This window comes from Misgurnus anguillicaudatus, chromosome 8, assembly GCF_027580225.2.
Source record: "Misgurnus anguillicaudatus chromosome 8, ASM2758022v2, whole genome shotgun sequence".
Taxonomy (NCBI): domain Eukaryota; kingdom Metazoa; phylum Chordata; class Actinopteri; order Cypriniformes; family Cobitidae; genus Misgurnus; species Misgurnus anguillicaudatus.
Window position 1 is genome coordinate 768791 of NC_073344.2, and position 12875 is coordinate 781665.

The window sequence follows — 12875 nt, forward strand, 5'->3', positions numbered from 1 at the left end:
CATGGCTGCTGATTGGTCCGTTGTAACTTAACGTTAAAAATAAAATGTCGGACGTAACATATTTTTTATTCCGCGTAAATAATGTAATTAAGTGCGCGTTGTCAACTTGACATTCCTGCACGTTAGACTGAGTGTGACAGAGAAACGGGAAATAATCCACCAACAAATGAAAGAGTAATTTCTAAAATTTCATAATAAGCACCAGTGAGGTGCAGGTCTCTCTCTCTTTCGTGCGCGCGCTCGCTCGTTCGCTCTCTGTGCTCGTTCAGCTGAGTCTCTGGCATGCAGAAGTCTCTGACCCGTGCACAAGAAACTGTGCCGCTAAATTAAGAAAGGAGTTCCCGCACATAATGCTGTTAGTTGTTATACAGTTTAAGTTTACTCGCGTTTATATCAGTGACGCGTGCGCAGCTGGAGCGATGTAGTTTGACGCGACGTCAGCTCACAGTACACACATCTGTTGGTAGAAAGACGAGAAAGAGACGCAACGGTAAGGTGCAAGTCTAAAGTAAAGAGCGACAAAACCATCTCAAATGATGATCCCCTGATAGCACCATTATAATCTCATTATCTAAAGATCTTATATACAGGTATGTTCCCTGTCTGTCTTGTGCATATTTATACTTGGTCGTTTTACATGCTTATGTATGCATTAATACTAAATACAATGCATACTATATCTTCAGTAGCCTACAAAATAAATAACTGATTAAAAAACAAGATTCTGTCTATAAAGACTTATCTTTTGTTATCATTAATGCATTTAACAAGATTCTGTCTATAAAGACTTATCTTTTGTTATCATTAATGCATTTTCACTTTAAAACTAACTTTAACTTATTATATTTTTAAAACTGTGGTGAGTATTTAGTTAGTGAGTGGCAATTTTCTGCAAATTATATTCCAAAAACTATATAAACATAAAGCTTATAAACGTATAAACTTTCACACATTTTGGTTTTATTATCACCACAAGTTGCTGTGTGTGGTTGTTAAATAAAGTGTCTTGTGTTTATGCTCAAGTGGGCTCAGTGATATGTTAATAACAATATTATGGTGTTTTCTGGCTCAAAGAGGGAAAACTCAATGTTGGATGTCTCGAAAGAAACTAATGCATTTTGTGATGTAGATTACCTAGATATTACACTTAAAAAAGAGACTATAAATCGAGGGGAAGGGGGGCCTACAAAACCTCTTAGCCCCGGGGCCTCACATTAGGTTAAGGCGGCCCTGATTGGCTGCTATGATTTGAAGTGTGTCAGGTGCATCAATTATCTCAGAGATAAGCCTCAGTCTCACATTAGGTAACACTTCATTTTTCCAATGCTCATCAATTATACAAACTTGGGAACCTGTGTCCCACAGTGCTGTTGTTTTGACACCGTGTATGTAACAATCAATGAGACACTGTTTTCCCACTAAAGCAGCCACATTTGATGATTTGTTCAACTTAACTTTGGTTTTGACATTCGTCTCTTTCACATATTTGTACTCATTTTGTTTGCAATCCTTCTTATGCTCACTCCAATGACTAACTTGACATACTTTAGAACAGTAGAGAGTCTTGTGACATAATGCACATAATCTTAAAGTATGGCCATCTCCATTTACCCCACACCATGAGCACTGTTGGTGGGACTCTGAAAAGTGGCAGGTCGCTCCCTGTCCCGTGGAAGCGACCCTCTTTCGTTTAAATTGGCACCTCCAGGTAGGTCAGCTGACCTGGCGCGGCAACCGGCATGAAAATGTTCACTACTTCCACACCTGTAGCAGTGTGTGCAGTAATTGTCAGTGTCACTTTGTTGACAGTTGAAACACATCCTTAGACGACTTCGGTTTTGAGAGAAATGACGCTGTGGTGCAAATCTTTGCTGGAATTGAGCCGTTCGATATCTCTGTTCCATGCCACGGCTAGGCCAGTACCCAGCGGCCATTTGATCAAGTTGATTGAATGAGGCACTGCTTTGTCGTCTGGGTGAGGCCAGGCTCTGCTCTGTATAAGTTTGAGGCAGCTGTATTGACTCTCGTATCTGTGATACTTCAGCACTGAGATTTTTTAATAAAGCCATGTCAGACCTAATTTCCCGAAGTTCGTTTAGCAATTCAGGTGGGTGTTGATTTTTACTGATCTGTACAGGGGTTCTTCCTTTCTTTTCAGTAGGAGCTAAGACCTCATGAGTTTCAGCTGAGTGCACTGCCACTGATCGATGTTGGGTGGTAGTTTTCTTTTTATTTTGTCTCTCTTCCTCAGTCATGCATGCAATGTTTAATTTCTCTAGCAACAGCTCATCACTGACATCTGATTGTTGTAGGTATGGCTTGAGATCACTTCTGATGTAATCATTGTGCAGGCCAGTAAGGATTGTGTGCAGGAACATATTTTGCACCAAGACAGGATCATATTTTAGACTAGATTCGGCTTCCTGCGATGCAAACAGAATTTTTCTGTCTCAAATCTAAAACACGAATCAAAAAGGTCTGAGGTGTTTCTTTACTGTCTTGTACTTCTGCCATAAGCTGTTTGTACAGTTCTGTCGCACCCCTTTCCTGGTAATGTGAACGAAGTATCCTCCTTAATGTGGGCAGTGTCAGATTTGTTCTTCCCTCTAAGTAGCTGCGTAGTTGCATACCAGGTGAGATGGCTTTTATGACTGCATGCACCATCTCATGTTCAGGGAAATTTTTCTTTATTCCATTTTCTATCTGATGGGCCAGGCTGGAAAAACTAAGCTTGTCCCTTTGTCCTGGTTCTCCAATTTGGCCAGATATTTTAAACTCTCTCTGCCAAAAAAGTGGTTGTGAAAGGTCTCTTGCTAAGACACTCTGGACAGTCTGCTCATTCTGACTAACTCCCTGCACTTCATGATTTGATTCACTCTGTTTTGGGTGCATTGACAATTGTAACGCTAACTGGAGTGCTTCAATCTGTTTTTTCAATCTTTCCTGCTCTGACATTTGAGCTACATGCACTTCCTGTTGTCTAAGTTCTACTGGGTTCTGAATTATAGGCTGAATTTCAATGGGCAGCTGAATTTCAGCTATTTTGTCTTTAAGGTTAAGGAGGAAAGACATACCCTGATCCTCCAGTTCATTTACCTCATCCCTTTCAACATGTTTTACAATGTGTGAAATCAGAAATGAACGACCTTTATCCAAAACATTTTCATGTTCAGTCCCAGATATCTTTAGAAAGTCACAAACTGCAATCAGATGATCACTACTGAGAGTATAAAGTGTCCCGATAACTTCGAGTTTCAAGTCCTCTAAAATGTCCATGTTGATGGTGGATAGGTGGTCAATGTCAGTGTAATGCAAAATGTCTAGTGTGGTGAGAAAAACTTGCAATTCTCCTGGTCACGGTGAGGGACCTCAGATAACATGCACTTTTTCTTTCTCCCTTTTAGACTGCTGCACACTGTTGGCCTCCTGCATTGATGTGGTAGAGGTGAACAAGGAACATGGTATAGCGGATTCACAGTTTTCCGGACCCTGCTCCCGCTACTCCTGTAGCTGAAACGCTATGCTGTACCACACCTGGGTTAGTATGACGAGATGGTTGTTGTGAGGTGACTTCCTCTATTAAAGGACACCAACCTCTCACTAACCATCCCAGCGGTGCCTCCAAATGTAATCCTCTGAAAAGAGAATTTTAATATTTTAAAATAAGTAAGACACAAGCACATTTGATCTGCTTCCCTTTCTTCATCTGTAACAAGTGTGGGGGAAGGGATCTTCTGTGTCTGTTCTTATTTTCCACAGGTTGCCCCCTACTGGACTAGTTCCAAATTACACATTTGCCTTTGGTTCAGTACATTTAATGTTTGTCCTTATTTTTGTTATTTATAACCACTACACCTCCCCTAGGGAGATTTTTATATATATATATATATATATATATATATATATATATATATATATATATATATATATATATTGAAACGGATATGGAGATTAAGCGGAGATTAAGCAGGTTCTGCCGGTGGTCTTTGGTCAGGCATCAGCTGGACATCACATTGAAGAACAGCCAGTAGATCAGAGGTCGGCCGACTTTCACATTTACCGGAACTGGATCTGTTTGTCTTATTGTCCTCGTGATCGAGGACGAGACAGGGAGAAAGAAACAAAATCTTATTAGCGTAGGGGCCGTTCACATGTAAAGCAAGTGTCACATGATGTGGTTTAAGTCAGCTCGGTTCCGGACAGGCTAACTATTGCTGGTTAAGTGTATTACATATAGTTGATGATTTTAGAAAATTTGTGGGCCCAGGGTGAGTCTATGTATGGGGCCCCCCATATGATCTTTAAAACAGAAACTCGTTTGACTAAGGCCAGAGGCCCCACTGCCGTCGTTAATACTAACGTACAGTTGCAAACGGTTCTGTATGACACACTATTCTCAAGATCATGGGAAAAAGCCAAAATTGCAACCCCGCCATATGTGGAAATTAAGACTCAACCGACAGCTAATTCAATGTTTCAACATATTACTAAAGAGTATTAATGGCATTTACCATGCTTTGGAGTGTTGACGAAAATAAGGTTTTAATTTATTTATTAGCTTGTACAAGCTAGCTATTGTGAGATAAGTACCATTACTAAAACAAATTATGTGAATGCCTTGTTAAAGAGAAAAGTTTTAAGTCTAGATTTAAAGTTATCTACTATCTCTGATTTTCGGACAGTAAATCATTCCATAGCTTAGGGGCTAAGTAGGAAAAGGATCTGCCACCTTTAGACACTTTTAATATTTTAGGAATAATTAAGAGACCAGAATTTTGCGACCGCAATGCACGTGATGGATTGTATTCTGATAATAATTCTCTAAGATATGGGCGTGCTAGGCCATTTAAGGCTTTGTAGGTGATTAGTAATATTTTAAATTGTATGCGATATTTAACTAGTAGCCAGTGTAAAGATGCCAGAATTGGGCTTATGTGGTCATACTTCTTAGATCGAGTAAGCACTCCTGCAGAAGCGTTTTGAACTAGCTGAAGCTTGTTTACCTGATTTGCATGGCATCCTCCGAGTAACGAGTTACAATAGTCTATTCTAGAGGTCATAAAAGCGTGTATAAGCTTCTCTGCATTTGATGCAGACAACATATTACGTATTTGAGTTATTTCTGAGATGGAAGAATGCTGTGTGGCAGACGTTGGAGATATGACTAGAGAAGGATAAATTGCTGTCAAACATCACACCTAAATTCTTAACCGTGGAAGATGGCACCACAGTGCAGCCATCTATGGGCAACTTGTAAACTGTCATATTATGTTTGTGGCGATTCGGATAACAAGTATCTCTGTCTTATTGGAGTTTAGCATAAGAAAGTTATGTGCCATCCAGTCACTAATATCGCTGATGCAGTCTGTTAGCGTAGAAAACTGGTGTGTTTCGCTAGGATGTGAGGAGATCTACAGCTGGGTATCATCTGCATGGCAGTGAAACCGTATGTTATGTTTCCTGATAATATCTCCTAGAGGTAACATATATAACGAGAACAGGATAGGACCTAAAACTGATCCCTGCGGTATGTCGTATTTAACCAGGGAGTGATATGACTCCTCCTCATCCACACAAACAAAGTGATAGCGATTGGTTAGATACGATCTGAACCAGGCTAGCGCCTGACCACTGATGCCAACATAGTTTTCTAGCCTATTGAGTAAGATTGTGTGATCTATTGTGTCAAAGGCTGCACTAAGGTCTAATAATATAAGGAGTAAGATTTCGCCATGATCGGATGTTAGGAGAAGGTCATTTGTAACTCTAAGCAGTGCTGTCTATGTGCCATGGTGGGGCCTGAATCCTGATTGGAACTGTTCATACGTACTATTATTTGCTAAGAATGTGCATAGCTGGCTTGCCACTACTTTTTCTAATATTTTAGAAAGAAAAGGGAGATTTGAGATTGGTCTAAAGTTATTAAGATCTCCCCCTGGTCAAGGTGTGGTTTTTTAATGAGCGGTCTAATAACTGCTAGTTTGAAAGCTGTTGGAACGTAGCCTAATTCTAGTGATGAGTTAAAGATATTTAGTACTGGGTGTGACACTACAGGGAATACCTCTTTGAGTAATTTTGTGGGAACGGGGTCTAATATACATGACGATGATTTGGATGACGTTACTCATTTAGATAGCTCTTCTATTGTTGTAGGTTTAAATGACTCAAGATGTTCGTATGGTAGGCAAGCGTTAAATGTATTATTGGGTAGAGTGGTGGCTGCTTGCATACCTACAATGTTTTCCCTAATAATCATAATTTTCTTAGTAAAGAAGTTCATGAAGTTGTTACTTTTGTGTAGGAGTTTATTAGTGGGTTCTGTTTGTTCTTTATTTCTAGTCAGTTTCGCAACTTTGCTAAAGAGGAAACGAGGGTTATTATGATTTTCTTTAATAAGATTGCTGAGATACGTAGATCTGGCGATTTTTATAGCCTGTCTGTAGTGTTGAACACTCTCTTTCCATGCTGCACGCCATATCTCTAGTTTTGTGCTTCTATAAGTTCTTTCCATTTTTCTAGCTACTTTTTTAAGGGCTGCAGTAAGATGGTCATACCATGGAGCTGGCGTTTTTTCTTTGATTCTCTTTTTTCAAATGGGAGGAACGGCATCCAATGTGTTAGAACAAATACTGTTCAGGTTTTCTATTACAATATCTAGATCTTCACGATTATCTGCTACATGTTTAATTTGGGACAGGTCTGGAAGAGTGCTAATAAAGTTATCTTTAGTGGTGGAAATTAGTGTTCTGGCTAGTCGGTAGCATATTGTGGATTGAGTGATCCTATCTAGAAGTACTGTGCATGAGACAAGGCAATGGTCTGAAACTGCATCGCTCTGAGGTGATATTTCGATGTCATTAATATTGAGCCAGAGTGACAGAATTAAGTCTAATGTGTGTCTACGGGTATGCGTGGGCCCTGTCACGTTTTGTCTAATATCGAGAGAATTTAGAATATCCATAAACGCTAATCCTAATGTATTTGTTGGGTTATCAACGTGTATATTAAAGTCACCAACAATAAGAGCTTTATCTACAGTGACTACAAGCTCAGACAGGAAATCAGATAATTAACTAATCAAGCACAGGTGCATCTTATTTGGTAATCAGCCAAACACTACATATACTGACATCCTACCTACCTCAGATTGTTTCCAGATATCCCTCCACCACCCCAACTCGCCACTCTAATCTGTTCTATCCCAGTTTGGGATGGGGGAGTTCTCCGGGTTCGGGCCATACCCCGGATTCGGAGTTCAAGCTTCACTCCGGATCCTGAGCCCTCCCCCAGGACAGCACGCCAAAATATGCTTACTTTCGCAATCAGATTAGAGGTAAGGGCGAACTTGTGAATCTGCTATAAGTTTCATCACCCCGGTAGGCAGGGAGGGGACCGGAGCATATAACATTATCTGACATTGTTTTTGCAATTTCACACACCTCTTTAATAGTATCTTTGGTGATCTCCGACTGGCGGAGTCTGGTGTCATTTGCGCCGGCATGAATAAAAATTTTAGAAAACGTATGCTTAGCATTGGCCAGCACTTTAAGTTTGGATCTAATGTCTGATGATCTGGCTCCCGGTATACAGTCAACTGTGGTGGCTGGTGCCTCAATGTTCACGAGTTGAGTATCGAGTCTCCAATAACCAAGGCACTTTTAACAGATGTCTCAGCCGGTGTATTGCTTAGAATGTCGAATCTGTTAGAAATTACTAGGGGGGTCTTCGATGGGCATCGGATATGACTATGCCGCCTGACAGTCACCCAGTTAGTCGGCCGCCTTAACTCAGTTTCCAGATCCGAGCTATGTGTATTACACGTTACAGTAGGCGCACCCGAAACAGTGTTTGAAACATTACCATTAGCATTAGCGGCCTTACTGTCCTCAACGAGCGTTTGGATGCACGCTTCTAGTTCTGCAACCTTCTCCGTCAGCCTTACTACTTCAATACACTTAGCACATGTAAACCCCTCTGTGCTGACGGAAGAAGCTAAACTGTACATGTGGCAGGTAGTGCAGGTTACAATAACAAGCAGAGTCTTACCGCTTTCATGCTGGGCGATGGCGTCTCCATTCGCCCGAACGCGGTCCGTGAAGCTGCATTGCGAAGGGTGCTCACTTGCAGTATGCCTCGGTCGCCTGCAAACATCTGGAGCCAGGGTGATATGAGGCACGCTGTACCGCAAATTGGATCTGCCAAAGCCGGGCAGCAGCTCCTCCACAGCTTCCTGATCTAGTGTGGATAGGTCAGAAAAGCATACATCGGATGAATCCGCCATTAGATCGGCAATGAGGGCAGGTTAACGGTAAAAGACGGTTAGAAATGCTAACTATAGCCGGCACCGACTGGTGATGCTACCGGGCTATATGCTAACACTGGGTGTTACTCGTGATAAATCGTTTCGCTAAGTAATACAATTCAGTAATCGACAAGGTAAATATTCCTAAGATAAACTAATATGTTATATTATATAGATAGGAATACGATAGTGAGAAAATAGGATTTAGATGATAAGCTCAACGGAGCTCCGGGCTCGCGACTCAGCGTCTCTCGTCACTCCTCAGCGTCTTTCGTCTTTTCGTCATAATAATAATAAGAAGAATAATAAAACTTAAGAAGAACAATAAGTGTGCTTTTGCAAGCACACTTAATAAAACTTAAGAAGAACAATAAGTGTGCTTTTGCAAGCACACTTAATAATAAAACTTATAAAGAACAATAAGTGTGCTTTTGCAAGCAAACACTTTATAACAACTGTGCTTATCATGAGGCCTGATAAAGAGCACTGTAGGTCCATTTATTTTTATTTATTTTATGTTACTTTTGATGTATGATTTTTTTCAACCACTAGCTAGCAGTGACTCTAGGGGGCCCTCTGCTGGCCACGAGGCCCTTTGCAATTGCAAGTGTCGTATAGTGGCTTGGCCGGCTCTGTTGGTACCATTCAAGAAATCAGAGCACTTGGGGATGACATGTTTAAGAAGGTTGCGACCGTGACATCACCGCACCGCCCTTATGTGCGTAGCTCTTCTTCCACGCTTCAGCTATGCAGTGTACAGAGTAGACATCGAAAGACTTGCATTTCACAGAGGGGGTCGATACTTGTGGGGTGGTACAGACATAGATAATGTTAATTTAAAAGTAAGTGGACTGTTTGTATATGATCTGCAGCTCATTGAACTGACGCCTCACCGGATCAGATGTGTGAAAATACGCACATACATAACAGCGAACCAGCCACTTTTTAGTGTTTGTTCCTCCTTTGAAATGTAAACAATGTATGCGAATCACACACGTGTCAGCTCGTACAGTCTAAATGTTGCTTAATGCTCACTCACTGCCCAACTACATGCACAGAGATGCACATTTCACCGCGACAGCAAGAACCGGCACTCGTGGGCCAGTACAGGTGACACAGTAGTCTATCTGTACAGCTGTGAAGCTAAGATTCATCCAAACAGTTGCTAGGTTTGTCTAAATGGGTCTAAAAGTCGCTAGATGTAGCAATAAAGTAGCTAGGTTGACAACACAGTCGCTGAGTTGCCAACATTGCTTTAGCCAATCCCCTTTTTTTGAGCAAGTAAACCCCACCAACTGATTAACATTGAATTTGCATACAAGTTGAAAATGAAAACCAATAAATAAAAGAGAACATAAAATGAAAACTAAACTTTACATTTTAATTTTGTCCCTATTATTGCTTGGGCATGAATAAAAAGCCTTTTTAAAAAATTTAATTTCAGATTCCTTTTCAAGTTTACCTTTTTATTTAGGTTATATTGAAAATGAAATGTCAAATCATCAAATTAATTTTATTTTTCAATTTGGCCAGAATGATGCTTCATCACGTTGAAAATGAAAAAAAATTATTTCATGTTTTAATTTTATTTTAGCATTTAATTTTCAAATTTGGGACATTTTGTGATTTCAATTCAATTCAATTCAATTTTATTTATATAGCGCTTTTCACAATTGTTAATTGTTGCAAAGCAGCTTTACATGAGTAGATGTAGAGGAGAACACAGAAAATCAATCGATAATATAAGAAGTAGAATATAGCGGCTAAGGTTCAACTGTACAAGCGAGCGTATTAATAATGTAACATCAGTGATGCCACAGTTACTTTGAAAAAGTAATCTGATTACTGATTACTGATTACTCCTTTAAAAAGTAACTAAGTTAGATTACAAGTTACTTTGTTAGTTACATTCCAGTAGTTGCCAACACCCCCACTGCCTCAACATTAAAATGTATCTCCTGACATTTTAAGTTGAACTGTTGTGTTTTAAAAAACTAAAATTTATATATATATAGAGTCTTTCTTGACTTCACTTTACGTAATCAGGAGAGAGCAGGGGCCATTTTCAGAAAAACTTAATTTTAAAAGCTAATGTTTTAGACAGAGATATATTTTTGCTGTGGTCAATAACTCACAAGTGTGGTCTATCAATACCAGCTGGAATTTTGAACAAATGTAAAACGACTTCTGTATAATTTCAATTTAAACAAGAGTAGTGAATTGTGTTACACTTGTTTTTATTAAATATATATGACTATGACCTCTTTAATATGTAACTTCAAACTTATTTTGTCATTTATCTTTGTAAAAAATAATTAAATTACATTTTTATTTTAAATTTCAGTTTTATCAAATGTTTCAAAAGCAACCAGTACACACTTAAATTGCTGAAACTAAAAAAAATTAAATAGTTTGAACACTATGAAAATGAAATTAAATCAAATTAGAATAATATCAATTTTTTAACATATTATACACAGTATTAGCAGCCGGTCAAAAGTGTTACTTTTGACCCGACAGGATCTACTCACAAAATAAAAGTCGAGTTTAAACTCGACTTACTTTTATTTTGAAAAACTGAGAAGTCTTCAGGATGTTATATACTAAATACCTTGTAGATTTATCAGTATTTAGAACATCCATAAACGCACGTCCTAATGCATCTTTTGGGTTATCCACATGGATATTAAACATTTTATTTTATTTTAGCATTTAATTAATTAATTTAAAAAAAGACCAAAAATACCTTTCATAGATGATCACTCACGTCTGTCATAAAGATACCACTAACCAATTTACCATGTACATTTGTAAATATATTGTCAATAATAGTTGCACTATGTGTGGTCACCCTTGTTGGTTTAGTTATTGCGGAAGATCTGTATTTTTCATACAATTCTTAAATTCACTTTAGGATAGCTATAGGATTTCCCAGATCTATGTTAAAGTCACCACACAAAATTCATGTATTATTATTATTAGTTTTTGTAACATCTAACAAGGATTTGATCTGTAAATAATTCAACCCTGGTGCTCTATACACAGAACTAATCAACATATTTTTACCAATATCATTTGTTATTTCTACAGTAAGTAGTTCCATCAAATTTTCCACAGCAGCTGTTTTTGTTAAATAATTTTACATTTTAAATGATAATCAATGTAGAGGGCCACACCCCCTCCCCTTTTACTTACTCTGTTAACATAAAACATATTGTAACCTTCAATCTGCACATTAATATTGGAGTCCTTTAACCAGCTTTCTGTTATAGCAATCACTTTACATTTTTTGTCTAACTGAGAAAGTAGTTATTTTATTTTTACTAAATTACTCTTTAAACTTTGACTATTAAAGTGTATGATAGATAATGTTTCATCAGGCACCTTGTTGACTTCAATATTATATTGTTGTACAGTATAAAAATTGAATTAGGGCTGCAGAAATGGCTGTAAAATGTTCAAGCATTTGGCTTTTATTTCTAAAAAAACAGAGGTATTTGGCTCCAAAAAACAAGCCTATTTATTTTAATTTTTACCCATTTAGTTTTTATAAGTCCCAGTGCCAACAATTAAACACTTTAATTTATTAATATGCACAACAGGTTTCATGCTGTAATCTAGCCCTGACATCAAAGTAAATATCTGGTTTATGTACATTTCTACACCTGCAGCATTTACCATTAGGCTACTAACATGTAGTATATTATTTCTGGGGTGAGCCTATTTGCTATGGTAACAACCAGTGTGTGTGCGCGCACGTGCACCTGTGTTTGTCTGTGCACGCGTGCTGTGCGTGAGGAAGAGTGACACCCCAGTCAGACGTTCAGTTGCTTCATTGCATTTTGGTATGGCAGAAATACATACATTCCTTTTCAATAGAACGCTGCATTTGGTTTGCATCACTTGCATTGCGATGCATTTTAGGTTAAGAATCCGTTCTGTATACAGTGAATGCTTGCTGAAATTATTGTTGTGTGGCTACATAAAAGTTTAAGCATATGTGATGCATTGCGCGATCAGTCTGACTTGCGTGAGAGAGAATAACTTCCTTATGCTAAACTCCAATAAGACAGAGATTATTATTATTGAACAAAATATGTCAGATTACAGAGACATCCCAAGTCTCCCGGAAGTTCCGGGAGTCTCCCGCATACTAATAGCAGCTCCCTGATGCCCGCAAATTAGTTACAATCTCCCGGAATCTAGAGCGAGCAAGCAAGAGCGCGCATGCAAGACTGTGCTCCAAACCGTGTAGCGTGCTTACGGCAGAGAAGGAGGGAGAGACGCTTGTGTGTGTGTGCTCGTGTGCCTCATTAAGTACATGTAAGACAGAGAGCATCCTGATTGGCCTGTTTCGGTAAATCAACCAATCAAATGTAAGTGTGGGCGGGCTTTTATCTCTTCTCCCGAACCAAACTAATCAGTGTATCTAGAAACAGGAGCGCCATGGCAGACGGAGAGCGGCCAAAAAAACGAAATATAAGACACATTTTACGACGGACTACACGAAAGGTTACCCCTGTCTAATAAGAGTAAAAAATAATGACACTATTGCACGCTGTACAGTATGTAA